This window comes from Bidens hawaiensis, unplaced genomic scaffold (genome assembly GCF_021521415.1).
Source record: "Bidens hawaiensis isolate Kalapana, Puna unplaced genomic scaffold, B.hawaiensis_p1.1 tig00016868_1, whole genome shotgun sequence".
NCBI classification, from domain to species: domain Eukaryota; kingdom Viridiplantae; phylum Streptophyta; class Magnoliopsida; order Asterales; family Asteraceae; genus Bidens; species Bidens hawaiensis.
In genome coordinates this window covers 332,340-346,486 of record NW_027492558.1, presented here as the reverse complement: position 1 = coordinate 346,486, position 14,147 = coordinate 332,340, and the positions used below count along the sequence as shown (strand labels likewise).

Below are 14,147 nucleotides of genomic sequence, written 5' to 3'. Positions count from 1 at the left end.
TATTAATAATATATATTAATTACGTGCCATAAAGATATTTTCTTTAAAATTAAAATGATATAAAAGAGCTTATGTTCAAAGAGTACGCTAACATTTAATTTTTGAGACATATTCATATTGAAGAAAATTATAATAATTTTGTTTACTTTTTACAAATATTCAATGTTCAATAAGTCTTAAAAATCATAAACAAATTTTCCATTTTTTATATTTAGTATAAGAGATATCATGAAAGCTGTTCAAAAAGGAAAATCTGGTGTCTTTTTTGGTTTATGGTTTAGGGTTTAGTGTTTAGGGTATGGAGTAAAAAACATTTTTGTGAAAGACTTTAATTACATCTTTCAGATCTAAAGGCCTCATTGTTTTAAAAGTTGCTTTCAGTAGCATTGTTTCATTATTGTATATACTGATGGTAGAATAACTCATTCTCGATTTAAAATTCAAATGCATTTGATGATATAAAGCAACTATATTTGTAATAAATTTTTTTACATAATATAAAGAGACTTAATTATCTTTTATTGTATTTGTATTAAATTATTCATTGTAATTTATACATTAATTTATACCGTGTAATACATAAGTTTCTAAAGCTAGTTTATACATACATTACTAATATTTGTCCTCCACAATGAATTCCACGTATTGCTCCTAAAAACACAATTATTTAAAACATAATTATTTGTCCTCCACAATTATTTAAAACATAATTTGTTACTACACAACCTTGTATTGCTCCTAAAAAAAATTCATCAAGAGTATTATTTCAAACATGGAGAAATAATTTATACATGTCATAACTAATAGTTACTAGCTACCTATACAACCAATAATAATTCATACACAACTACATAGTTACTACCTTACACAACAAATAATAATCTCATACAATGCTAAAAAACTAATATATATACTTCATAATAAACATGACATCCTACATAACAGATAAGTGGCCTTTCATATGCAGGTGTACTTAGGTAGGTTTACATACACATATATCTTGAATTCCCACACCATGTTGTAGAAGATACCCCTACACAATTAGTAAATACGCCCCCTACACATTTAGTATATACATAGGTGCACTTACGTAGGTTTACATACACAAATATCTTGAATTCCTACACTATATTGTAGAAAATACCCCTACACATTTAGTATATAGATGATTACTTTACATTGTGTGGGATTATTATTTATTGTGTAAGGTAGTAACTATGAGTTGTAGGGTAAAGTTAGAATGCAAATGGAGACAAAAATAAGAAGTGTGAGAAGGATTTGTGACCACATAAAAAACCCATAAAAAATTCAAAAAGTGTTTAAAAATAATAACTCAATATATAAATAAAAAACAAAAAAAAATTAACCAAAATGTTTTCCCCGTCATTCCCGTTCCCCGCAAAAAAAAAGACGAAAAGACAATGCCGAGAAAAAAACACAATCCGAAAATAAACAAACAACACAATGATAAACAAAAAAAGACACAATATATTGTAAAATATAACACAATGCTGAACAAAATATGACACAATATTAAGTAATATAACACAATATCAAGAAAAAAAGACGCAATCAATGACGAAAGTAAACACAGTGATAAATAAAAAGACACAATAATCTTTTTCACTCAACATTGTGTCCTTTTCGAGTTTTTTTTCTTTACTTTTTTTTATTAGAGCGAGCAAGATGGTGGAAACAATTTTTATGTTTTTACATATTTCGTTTTTGTATTAAATTTTGAGTTATGATTTTTTTATTAATTTTTCATTATTTTTAGGGGTTCTTTTGTGGCTACAAATTCTTCTCATCCTTCTTATTTTGTCTCATTTTGTATATAACTTGACCCGGGATTGCTATTAGTTGTGTAGGCAGGAACTATGAAACTTACTTGTAATATAGGATGTTATGTTTATTTTGGAGGAAAAAAATAATATAATTCTTCATGAATGCTAGTAATTAGTTGTCTTCTAGATAATAAAAGCCCTTTAAATGATAAAATCGTTTATGGCCATGCTTTAAATAATAAATTTCGGAAGAGAGACTTGGCGAATTTAATTGTGGTAATAATTGAGGGATTTAACTGTGTCATAATGGGCTGCATGTTTGTTTTGAATGATGATCCACTAAAAATACTAATTACCCTTTTGGTATTAAACTATACTAAAATGGAATACTAAAATTACAAGAATGTCATGTTTGTAAACGATTTACCATTAATCAAACAAAATTAATGGATAAGATTCATTTTTCGTTGTAACATTACTTCTTGCATTAACCATCACTCAAATATATATTACAGCGTAACCTGATATAAAGGCTGATGTCCTAAATTCATCTCAATCTCAATTTTCTAATTACACATGCATGCTTATGATGAATTGACAGGCGACAAAGCCTTGACAATAATTAAGTCTATATGTCACGTTGAAAATGCTTGAACACATAATCAAGTATGTTATCCTCCTCTTCTATAAATACTAACAGAAAGCTTGATTACTAAAATCATATATTACTTCATTACCTTCCAATGGCACTTCAGCTATATCAATTAATCTTTTCCCGAAGTTTCTTTGAGGTATGCAAACCAAAGCATAATACCCAACCAATCGTAAAAGCGAAGGCCAGGCAGCATCGTTTGATCTCGTGTGGAGCCAAAACCAAAGTTTGTCAAGTAGATAGTCCGTTAGCCGTTTACCAGCCAACAATTTGGAGTCATGAATTTATCCAGTTCTTAGATGATAATTTCCCGGTATCACATCATACTTTTTTTGAGTTTTGGTGCATAAAAATATTGCTTGATGTATATATGTATGCATGCATAGCATGTATATATAGTAATCTATTTGTCTTTGGTGACGTACGCAGATCAAGTTGGAAGAAAAAGTGAGGGAGCTAGAAAAGAAAGTAATGGCATTGATCGATGTTAAGTTTCGAAATGGTAGTTTCGGTCAGTTGGAGTTACTCGAACACATAGATGATATCGAAAGGTTGGGTCTTGGCTATCGGTTTCAAAACCATATACAAAGATTACTAGATGTAATCACATCAATATATGGAACTGATGTTGAGCTTGAGGAAAAAGAATATAGTCTTTATGAGGCATCTCTTCGGTTCAGGACTCTGAGACAACATGGTTATAAGGTGTCCCAAGGTACTTCTTTAATTTTTTCTTTACAAATCAGACGAAAGAGAGCTGAAGAAGAGAATACACCCAACGAAAACTGATTTAGAAAAGTGAAAATAATTAACGGCAAAATTGTGAACCTGTCTGCTTAAATATGCAAGTGATTTATAAAGGCACAGGTTCGAGCAACAAAAACGAGGAACAAAGCATATATTGGAACCAAACACCCTTGGCTCGAGCTCATATTAAACTCACAAAAATTCACCGTAAATAACCTTTATGTGAACCCTTTATTTATACTAATCCTAATAACTACCAATTGGTCTAGCGCTGTGCTGTTTGTTCCTTATTTTGTGATGTGTTTGGATTATTTGAAATGCAAGGCTAAGGGGAATGGGGATATTAGATGAAAAAATTGTTGTCTTAAAAAAAAACTAAACCTAAGGTTGTCCCTGAGAATCATTAAAGAGTTTTGAGTCAAAGACGAGCAAAAAATTAACCTTTAAGTGAAATATATAAATTCGATAGCTCATATATATATATATATATATATATATATATATATATAAAAGTAAATAATACAATAGCAATTGTGATTTCTTTTATTAAAAATAGACTATCATGTTTATTTTATTAAATACTATGACTTTAACACATACTAAAGAAAAAATAAATAAATACAAAACTAGATAACTCAAATTAAGCCAACAGATAAACATAAAACTAATTAAAGTAGTTTGAGTAGTTTCTTTACCTCTTTGCGTGATTAATGAAATGTGTTTTGTTATTTTGGTTTGTTTAAATTTATCATTTCAGTTCAAAAGTTGAAAATTTTTTATTTTCTTCCCATACGTTTTATTTTTGTTGCAATTTTTGTCTTTTCGTTAATATATTTTTGACTGAAATAATATATTTTAACAAACCACAGAGATAAAAATTGCAATGAAATAAAAACCTTATGGACAAAAATTGCAATGTAAGTTAAACCTTTGGCACGAAAATAGCAATTTTTTTTGGAACTGAAACAACAAAGTTGAACAAACAAACTATAGAGACAAAAGCCACTATTCACTCTTAGAGCATTCTCATCCCACCCACTATCTCCAAACCAAAAATTACACTAAAACTTACTTTATTTTCTCTCTCCATTTCAATTAAATAATACATTTTATACCTTTTATCATTACCTTTTCTCTTTCCTTCACTCACAACCACTTTCAAAATATATTAAAAAATTATAGGGGGATGAACAGTAACTTTTCAAATATACTGAAAAATCACTACTTTTTCTAAAATATAAAAACTCTTCACTCACAACACCTTGAATCACTCTCTAAATTATAAAAACACCCCTCACATAATATGAGGGGTTGGATGAGAATGCTCTTACTTGATCTATTTGATCTATATGTTCACGCGCTTCAAATTTGAATCGGGTTTCCTTCTTTTGATATGATTTTATCTATGCTATGACAATTTACCCAGCTCAGATGTTCACGTGTTTGTATCTAAATAAATGAGTTAAGATTAAAACTTGTAAAATTGAGAAAAATTATACATATATTTAATTTGCAACTACTTAATGTGCGCATCTGTCACCTGTACTTCACGCATAAATGGTTGTAAGGGCTTTAGTTACATGTACAGTATGTTTTTTTTATGTAAACTTGCTTTCCGATCACTCGTTAACACCTCATTATCTCCACATGGACCACATATTCCTCCTGGCCCATTATTCGGCTTCCATTTGTCCATTGCCCTTTACACGTGTCTCTCTTCTTCGCTTATTTGCTTCTTTTACCCTTGAAAACAATTATTGATTACAGTGACTGGTACATTGCTCCCATGCTTTGCTATTTTTAAAAACCTTGTTAAACTCTAAAGACCAACTTATTTTCCTTTTTTAAGTTTACCCTTTTCAAGCCTGATAGCTCAATTCCACTTACCATAGATCCTAAAATATAAGTCTTTCCATGTATAATTTATTTCAAATCCAATCTAATTTAACTATACTATTAAAAGTTAAAAGAAGACATATTGTCTATATGGCATTGAATTAGGCTTTCCACATAGGATGCCAATTATACAAGTTTCTAATTTAACAAATTCCACTTTATTTTATATTTTGGTTTAACTAAAATTGTTAAAATGAAAAATATGTTGTTTATGAGTATCGAACTCAGTACCTTGTTTTCAAAATGTTTGTGACATGCTAACTCAATTAAGATGATTCGATGCTAACCTTCCATTCTTACTAATATATAATATATGTATTTTAGGAAATATGCAATTGTCCATTCATAAATATTCATTATGTCATACCTTATAATTTATAAAGTTATAATGTTCATTATGTAATTCATATATGTATATTTTACGTTTTATATATTTTTCACCCGTGTATTACACGGGACACTAACCTAGTAATCAACTCACTATAACCTAGTAATCAACTCACTAAGGACTCAATTGCAATATGTGACAGATTTTATTAGGAGATTCAAAGATAATCATGATGGCCTCATTGGATGTCTACAGACAGATGTTAAGGGAATGTTAAGTCTATACGAAGCTTCACATCTTGCTTTTATGGAAGAAAGTGATTTGCATGAAGCAAAGTTATTTGTAACTAAATATCTGCTGAAACTTAAGGGTAAAAAAATGAAGCCCATGATCACATAAACCATGCATAGAAACTCCCTTTGTACCATAGGATGCTTAGATTACAAGCAAGGCATTACATCGATGCATACAATAAACGAAAAGATGCGAATCCATTTATGCTTGAGCTTGCAATATTAGATTTCAACATGGTTCAAGCGGCATACAAAGCAGAACTTAAAGAAGTATCTGAAGAAACGTGGATTGACTCACTGGTAGACGATCAACTTTCCTCGGGTGTGATTATGCTATTTCACCGATGGTTCTCTGGGATCTGGATTCTTCCACCTACAAAATGAACAGCACCGTAAACTTACCCCTCAGAAAGGGACAGAGGGGTCCTCTTTGGGGTAACCCTCCGGTGTGAGAATAAGAGATTGTAGGAGAAGATAATAATCTGAGAATAAGGAATTGGAATGTATTGCTTAATATAGCTGAATACTGTGTAATAGGGCATACCTCTCCTTGTGGAGTTGATGTGGTATTTATAGTGCTAGGGTTTCCAATGATTGGGCTCAGACCCAATTAGGGCCTTTTTGGCCTCCTCCTATTGCTTCGCGCCACGTGTCCTTGGGACACCTGGTGCTTTTTCATTGATTAATTGCACATGGGTTTTGCTGAGTTGTCCACATTTCATTGGCAGCTGTCAACATCAGCATATTCTTATTCCTTAAAAAGATATCTTCTGGAAGGTTGTCTGACGTGCACAATCAAGGTTGTCCTTATCCTGATTTGGATAAGGACGAGGTTGATTATGTGCATGTGTGATATGCGCCTATCCTGAGGATGCGCGAGGTCTTCTCTTTATTCTCACGCGCAGATGTTTCATGCGCAGATGTGATATGCACAAGCATGTGATATGCGCTACGCGCGGATGCGCCACGCGCAGATGTGATATGCGTGAGCATGTGATATGCGTCACGCGCGGATGCGTCACGCGCAGATGTGATATGCGTGAGCATATATGATGCGTGAGCATGTGATACGCGTGAGCATATGTGATGCGTGAGCATATGTGATGCCTGAGCATATGTGATGCATGAGCATATGTGATGCCTGAGCATGTGATGCATGAGCATATGTGATGCCTGAGCATGTGATGCATGAGCATATGTGATATGCGTGAGCATATGTGATATGCGCCATGCGCATAGGTTTTGGCTTTGTGCCTTCATAATGTCTTGATTTCAAGCCTCTTATCTATATCTTGTGGGTTGACCCGCCTCGCTCGGTGTTGAGGCGGGTACATACCTCTTCAAGCCCCCCCAGTCTAATGTGTGTCTTGTCTCGCGCGAGCGAGGTAAGATAGATATTAGACTTAATAGTTTGCTCTTTTAATAGGGTTTGTCTTTTCTTCTTATTACTCATCGGTGCGCGAAATTCTATCCTTTTGGTTGAAAACGAATCGTCCCTGTACGTGGTTGGTTGTTGCTGACATGCGTCAGTGATGGAGACGTGTCAGACTTTTCGTGTGCTCGAGGTGCTACAGTTGCCTTTCATGTCCCCTCACATAGTGTCAGGAACACGTGTCGCGCTCGCGTTGGTCCGTACCTGCGAGTGGTGGCGCGTGAACTCTGGCAGCCCTTGTATCGTTTCTTTTCGTGTCCCCACACACAGTGTCAGGGACACGTGTCGCGCTCGCGTTGGCTTACACCTGCGAATGGAGGCGCGTGAAGTCCGATCAGTACCAAATTTTCTCTCTCCTGGGCCTATAAAAGCAAGCCCTTAGAGTTTTTATCTTTCATCTTCCTTGTTGTTTATTCAGAGCTTTCCTTTCTTTCTATTCCGATTAAGTACCTATCTTTCAGATTTCCGTTCTTCAGAAGCAACTTGTGCCTGACTCTGTTGTATGTCTGATAGCCCAGACAACACAATCTCTCCCAGCAATCGCCGCGTGAAATCGTTAGTAATGTCTACGTTGAAGAAGACCGGCAAGGGGAAGAGGGCTGCTGAGGCCTCATCGGAGGAGGTAGGGAAGACCAAGGCAGTGAAGAAGTGGGATGAGATCCCCTGTAAACTGAGGCAGTCCGATTTTGACAGCCTTATCGCCTCTCAGGGTTTTCTCCCTGAGTATGGCTGCATGTTGCCGGCGGCCGGGCAAACGGCGGCGGACCCGCCCACTGGCTATATATCCCTTTATTGCCATTTTTTCACCCACTGCAACCTTCGTCTCCCGATGACAAGGTTTGTGGGTGCGCTGCTTAGGTTTTATGGGATTCATATATCCCAAGTCCATCCGTTTGGACTCGTGCGCATGACTCACTTTGAGTTCATGTGCAAATCTCAGCGCGAGGAGCCCACCCCTCGGCGCTTTCAGTTTTTTTATAAGCCCAAGATCCAAGATTCTTGGTTCTCATTTATTCCTCGCAGTCAGAAGGTCAAGTGCTGCACTGTTTCATTCAAGAGCCTTCATGACTGGTCTGAAAGATTTTTTTTACATTAAGGCTGGTGTGATCCCCATCCGCATGACCATGCGCGCGATTTCTTCTGCGCCTGCGGATGTGGGTGTCTTCAAGAACCCAACTGGCGCCTGGGTTAAAAAGTTGACTGCCGAACCATCCCTTGCCAAGAACATTTGCGAGGAGGCGCTGGTGGGGGTTGGTATGAGCAGGAGGTGGGCCGACAGCGCGACTGAGCCCGTTATCCAAGTTGACGGCTTGTGTAAGTTAACTCATTGCATTACTTCTGCGCGAATATAATTCGTTTTGCTGATATCATTTGACTTGTTTTGTGCAGTCAGCAAGGAGTATGTCCACGCCGCCTATGATGAGCATATGGAGGGTGGCTCCGTCGCGCTGGGCGCTGGGGAGGTTGGCTTCCCCGATCGCTTCGATGACATGTTCATCCCTGTTGATCTGGGATTTCGCTTTGACAGCGACACGCCTGGTAAGCCTTTGTACTTATGCTTATGCCTTTATAATACCAGATTTGGCTAACCTTTCGGTTGCGTGTATTGTAGACGCGCTTGAGAACTACGAGCTGGAGCTCGCGGAAGAGGAGGAGGAGGAGGAGGCTGAGGTGCCCCCAACTAAAGCGTAAAGCTAAGGGGAAAACTGGCGCAGGGGCCAGTAAGAAACAGAAGAAAGATGTTGCCCCTGTTGCTTAGGATCCTCCTACTCAGGCGAGGGGACTTGAGAAAACCCAGGAGTTTACCTCCAAGTTTTCCTTGTCTTCCCTGCCTCAAAATGTGGGCAGACCTCCTGTCCACACGAGGTATGGTGCCGCTACCTCCTCCCTTCGCGCGGCGGAAAAGGGAAGCGGCGTTGCGCCTGCCGTTTCTTCTTCGACAGGTATACTTTATACTTTATGGTTTTATGAGCGTTATTCTGATAGGATTACTAATGAATCTTTTCTCTCAAATGCTTGTTGAGACGGCGACGTTGGTGGATCAACCTCAGGCGCAACAAGGTGCCGAGGCTGCGCTGGAGGTCGCTTCGAAGTCCCCTGTTTTACCCTCAAAAAAGGGGAGAATGGACTTCATGGCGATGTTTAACTCGCGAACGGCGGTGCACCAAGGTATGTATTGCACTTTTATTTTCTGACTTTTCTCTTTTTAGATCAAGTCAGAACCATTTCTTTTTGTTGATTTTTTCATAGGAGTCATTGCTGGCGTACAAGCTGCTGGCGGCACTGCTGGCGCCGGTGCCAGCGCCGTTGGTTCTGCTCCTGCTCCTGCAAGCGCTGAATCTCCCCTCATCAGGATTACTAAGGAGCAGGAGGCCGTTTTACGCGCCGACCTGGCGGCGTCGAGACCTCCCTCACCTCCTCCTGCGCGTAGCCATCCTCGCGAGACTGATTTTGGTTCTTCTAGGTCACAGGAGAAAATGCCTGTTTCAGAGGAGGATGAGGAGGTTCAAGTTGAAGGCTCCGACAGCGGCCGCGCCACGAGATTTCGCGGCGCAGTCTTCTCGTGGGGCTGGCGCTGACTTTTCTGCTTCGTCCCCGCAGGTATAGGTTCGTTTTTGCTCCGCTGCGCGGACTTCCATATTAGTGTTTTGATGACTTAGATCATTACTTTGTGTTTGCAGGAAGCCGATCACATTTACCGCCCGAGATGGAATATTACTGAGGACAGCTCATTTCAGTCCATGGGTGTGTGTGAGGACTTCTGGGCTCATTCTGTGCCTCCAGGTGAAAGGAGGTTTCAGGAGGACCGCGCTCGCGAGGACTTGCTCAACGATCATCTGTTTGCTGGGTCGGCTTTCTTTGCTGCCTCCCAAGAGCTTCGCTATGATTACGTAAAGGTACGTGATGCTCTTGCGGAAGCCAAGCAAGAGGCTAAAGTGTCTGCTTGGAATCTTTCTGATGCTCGAGAGAGAGCTGAGAAACTCCAAGCAGAGCTCAGCGAGAACAGAGCAAGTGCCAACACCGCCTTCGTGAAGCGCGGGCATGAGTTACAGGCTGCGCGGGAGAAGCTACAGGCGGCCGAGGCGGACGCGGCCAAGTACGCACGGAGGGTGCGCGACTTGGAGCTGGACGCGGAGGCGCGTGACCAAGCTCTTGTCCAGTCTATAACTGACAAATCATCTTTGGAGAGTGAGGTTGCGCGCCTGAAGAAGGAGCTGGCGGCCGCGCGGGCCGAGAAAGATGAAGCCTTGGCGACGGCAGCGTCTAGCCAGGAAGCACTTGATGTTGCGCGAACGGAAAAGGAAGAAGCCTTGACGGCAGCAGCGTCCGACAAAGAGGAGCTGAAAAAGACCAAGGAAACTGTTGAGTTGTTAAACTCTCAGATTCCTGCCCTCGAGACGACTGTTTCTTCCCTCGCGCAGGATCGCCAATGGCTAATCACACAGGGTATGACTCGTTGCGCTTACGCGATGAAATATTCAGACGAGTTTCAGATCCTTGTGATGGATTGCAACGCTGCCTCGCGCTTGGTGGGTCGAGCTGAAGGGTTCAAGGATGGTTGTGAATATAGCGTGCTGAAGAAGAACCCATCCGACTACCCTTATCAACTCGACGTTGTCTGCGCGGACATGGCGGAGATGGGGGAGAAGTATTTGAATACTCCCATTCCCATCCTTGCGCAGGTATTTTAACCTCAATGAGTTTACCTTGACTTATTTTCCAAGTCTTTTTGTACTCATATTTTTCCTTATGATTTGCAGATATCCGCGCTTGCTGACCAGCCCGATCTCGGCGCGCTAAAGAAATTACTTGACGAGTGCGAAGGGGCTGGTGGCGTCGATGATGGCGCGGGGAATGCTGCCTCGGCTGGCGGCTCTGGCGTGGCCAATGAAGAAACGTGGATCGACTCACTGGTAGACGATCAACTTTCCTCGGGTGTGATTATGCTATTTTACCGATGGTTCTCTGGGATCTGGATTCTTCCACCTACAAAATGAACAGCACCGTAAACTTACCCCTCAGAAAGGGACAGAGGGGTCCTCTTTGGGGTAACCCTCCGGTGTGAGAATAAGAGATTGTAGGAGAAGATAATAATCTGAGAATAAGGAATTGGAATGTATTGCTTAATATAGCTGAATACTGTGTAATAGGGCATACCTCTCCTTGTGGAGTTGATGTGGTATTTATAGTGCTAGGGTTTCCAATGATTGGGCTCAGACCCAATTAGGGCTTTTTTGGCCTCCTCCTATTGCTTCGCGCCACGTGTCCTTGGGACACCTGGTGCTTTTTCATTGATTAATTGCGCATGGGTTTTGCTGAGTTGTCCACCTTTCATTGGCAGCTGTCAACATCAGCATATTCTTATTCCTTAAAAAGATACCTTCTGGAAGGTTGTCTGACGTGCACAATCAAGGTTGTCCTTATCCTGATTTGGATAAGGACGAGGTTGATTATGTGCATGTGTGATATGCGCCTATCCTGAGGATGCGCGAGGTCTTCTCTTTATTCTCACGCGCAGATGTTTCATGCGCAGATGTGATATGCACAAGCATGTGATATGCGCCACGCGCGGATGCGCCACGCGCAGATGTGATATGCGTGAGCATGTGATATGCGTCACGCGCGGATGCGTCACGCGCAGATGTGATATGCGTGAGCATATATGATGCTTGAGCATGTGATACGCGTGAGCATATGTGATGCGTGAGCATATGTGATGCATGAGCATATGTGATGCCTGAGCATATGATGCATGAGCATATGTGATATGCGTGAGTATATGTGATATGCCCTCTGCGCATAGGTTTTGGCTTTATGCCTTCATAATGTCTTGATTTCAAGCCTCTTGTCTATTTCTTGTGGGTTGACCCGCCTCGCTCGGTGTTGAGGCGGGTACATACCTCTTCAGTATCAAAGTAAAGCTTGTCTTTTTATCAACACTCAAATTAAAATTGAACATATATGTATAGATCGATGATAATAATAATAATAATAATAATAATAATAATAATATAATTAATTTCCATAATAAGATAACAATCTATCTCCTTTTATGTATAATAGGTGGTGGGAAAATATAGGTCTAGCACACAAATCTGGCTTCGTTAGGGATCAAATCGTGGAATGTTTCTTTTGGGCAGTTGGAGTGGTTTTTGAACCTCAATATCATTCTTTTCGTGTAAGCTTAACAAAAGTATGCGCGTTAATTACTGCCATTGATGATATCTATGATGTTTATGGTTCTCTAGATGAACTAGAGATCTTCACAGATGCTGTCAAGAGGTATGCACTTTTGGACTTGAAATTCTATTAGGTCTCTCTAGCTTAACCGTACTTTTGTAACTTCCAACTTTTTTAGGTGGGATATTAATGCGATGAAGCATATGCCGAAGTATTTACAACTTGGTTTTGCAAATCTTTTCAATACGATTACTGAAATAGGTTCAACTAACTCAAATGCCCTAGGAGAAGACATCACACCGATCCTTGTAAAAGTGGTTAGTATTACAAGAAATTCTTATACTACTTTAATAAACTAGCTAAAAACTTCATATTTTTTTAATTGTGGGTTTAAAAGTGGGGAGAATTGCTTGAAACGTTCCTTGTGGAAGCAAAGTGGACTCGAGATAAGCACCTTCCAACATTTAAAGTGTATCTTGATAATGGATGGCGATCAGTTTCCGGAGTGGTTATACTTACTCATGGATACTTTTTAATCAACCAAAAATTCAAGAAAGATTTAGTTGAAACTCTGGAGAGATATCATGATCTTATGAAATGGTCATCAATGATTTTCCGACTTTACAATGACTTGGCTACTTCAACGGTATGTTTTATAGTTGACTATATTCATTAAATGTTTTATTAGCCGAATTTATTAATAGTTATAGTTATTATTATTTGATTTATCAGTTCTCTTAATTTTTTAGCCTTTGTTATAATATCATCATCAAGAGGAATAATATTATGATGTCATGAAAGAATTGTGAAGTTTTCATTAAATAATCTGTACGCAGGTAGCATTTTTAGCTCTATATGTATAGAGGTGTTTACAACTTACAAGTAATGATAACTAGATACAGCTATCCTAAATGGTATTTGAAAGGCTAGCAAACTTATATATGATACCCAACAAATAAATAAGTAAACCAATAATAACTATAATTTATAATAAATTCCTCGAAAACATGGTTTATCGTTGTTTCTTTTTATCTAAATTTTGTTCTTTTTATGTAGAATGAGATACAAAGTGGCAAAAATGTAAACGCAATATCTTGTTACATGCACGAGAATGGTGTTAGTGAGGAAGTGGCCCGTGCATATATAAAAATTTTAATTGACGAGGCATGGAGGAAACTGATCAAAGAGCATGTGGCTTGTTCTCAAGAGTTGGCAAATCCGATTATTGATATGGCAATTAATCTAGCTCGAATTTCATGCTGTACGTACCAATACGGTGATGGACATGGAGCTCCCGACGCCCAAGCCAAAGATCGAGTCTTCTCCGTGATTATTGAGCCCATTGCGGTCATTGAAAAGGAGCTTGATTATGCTTAGATGATTATCAATATGTCTTTTGAGGGAGATCGATAGTTAATAAGAAATCTTATCGTGGACCGTGTACGTTTTATTTTTCAAATGAAATTAATATACCCATAAATGTGTGAATACAAGAAATAGACCTTGCGACCTAGGGATAGATGAAAGAGAAACCCTCCCAGTTTTTATCACGATTAATTAACATAACCCTTTCACAATTTTTCATTAATGAAAATTTTTCTTTTATTTTTTAGTCGTTAGTCAACGTAACATGCTCCAAAGGTAACCATCTGATTAACGTTCACCATTTGTTCATCACCATTTGATGAGCACTTTAACTTGACTGATAATCCAGTTTGAGAACACTACTACACTAGCCATTCTATTTTTGTAAACCAATTAACTGTCCAATAGTTACCTTAACATCAGTCTTTTGAAGAAATAATAAATAAAGATTTATTATTATTCTATGCTT

At 38.6% G+C, this 14,147-nt stretch overlaps 1 pseudogene; it reads left to right on the top strand.

The window, feature by feature from the left end:
• Positions 1–2,527: 2,527 nt before the first annotated feature.
• LOC143552411 ((E)-beta-ocimene synthase, chloroplastic-like) lies at positions 2,528–13,690 on the top strand (annotated as a pseudogene).
• The last annotated feature ends 457 nt before the right edge of the window (positions 13,691–14,147 follow it).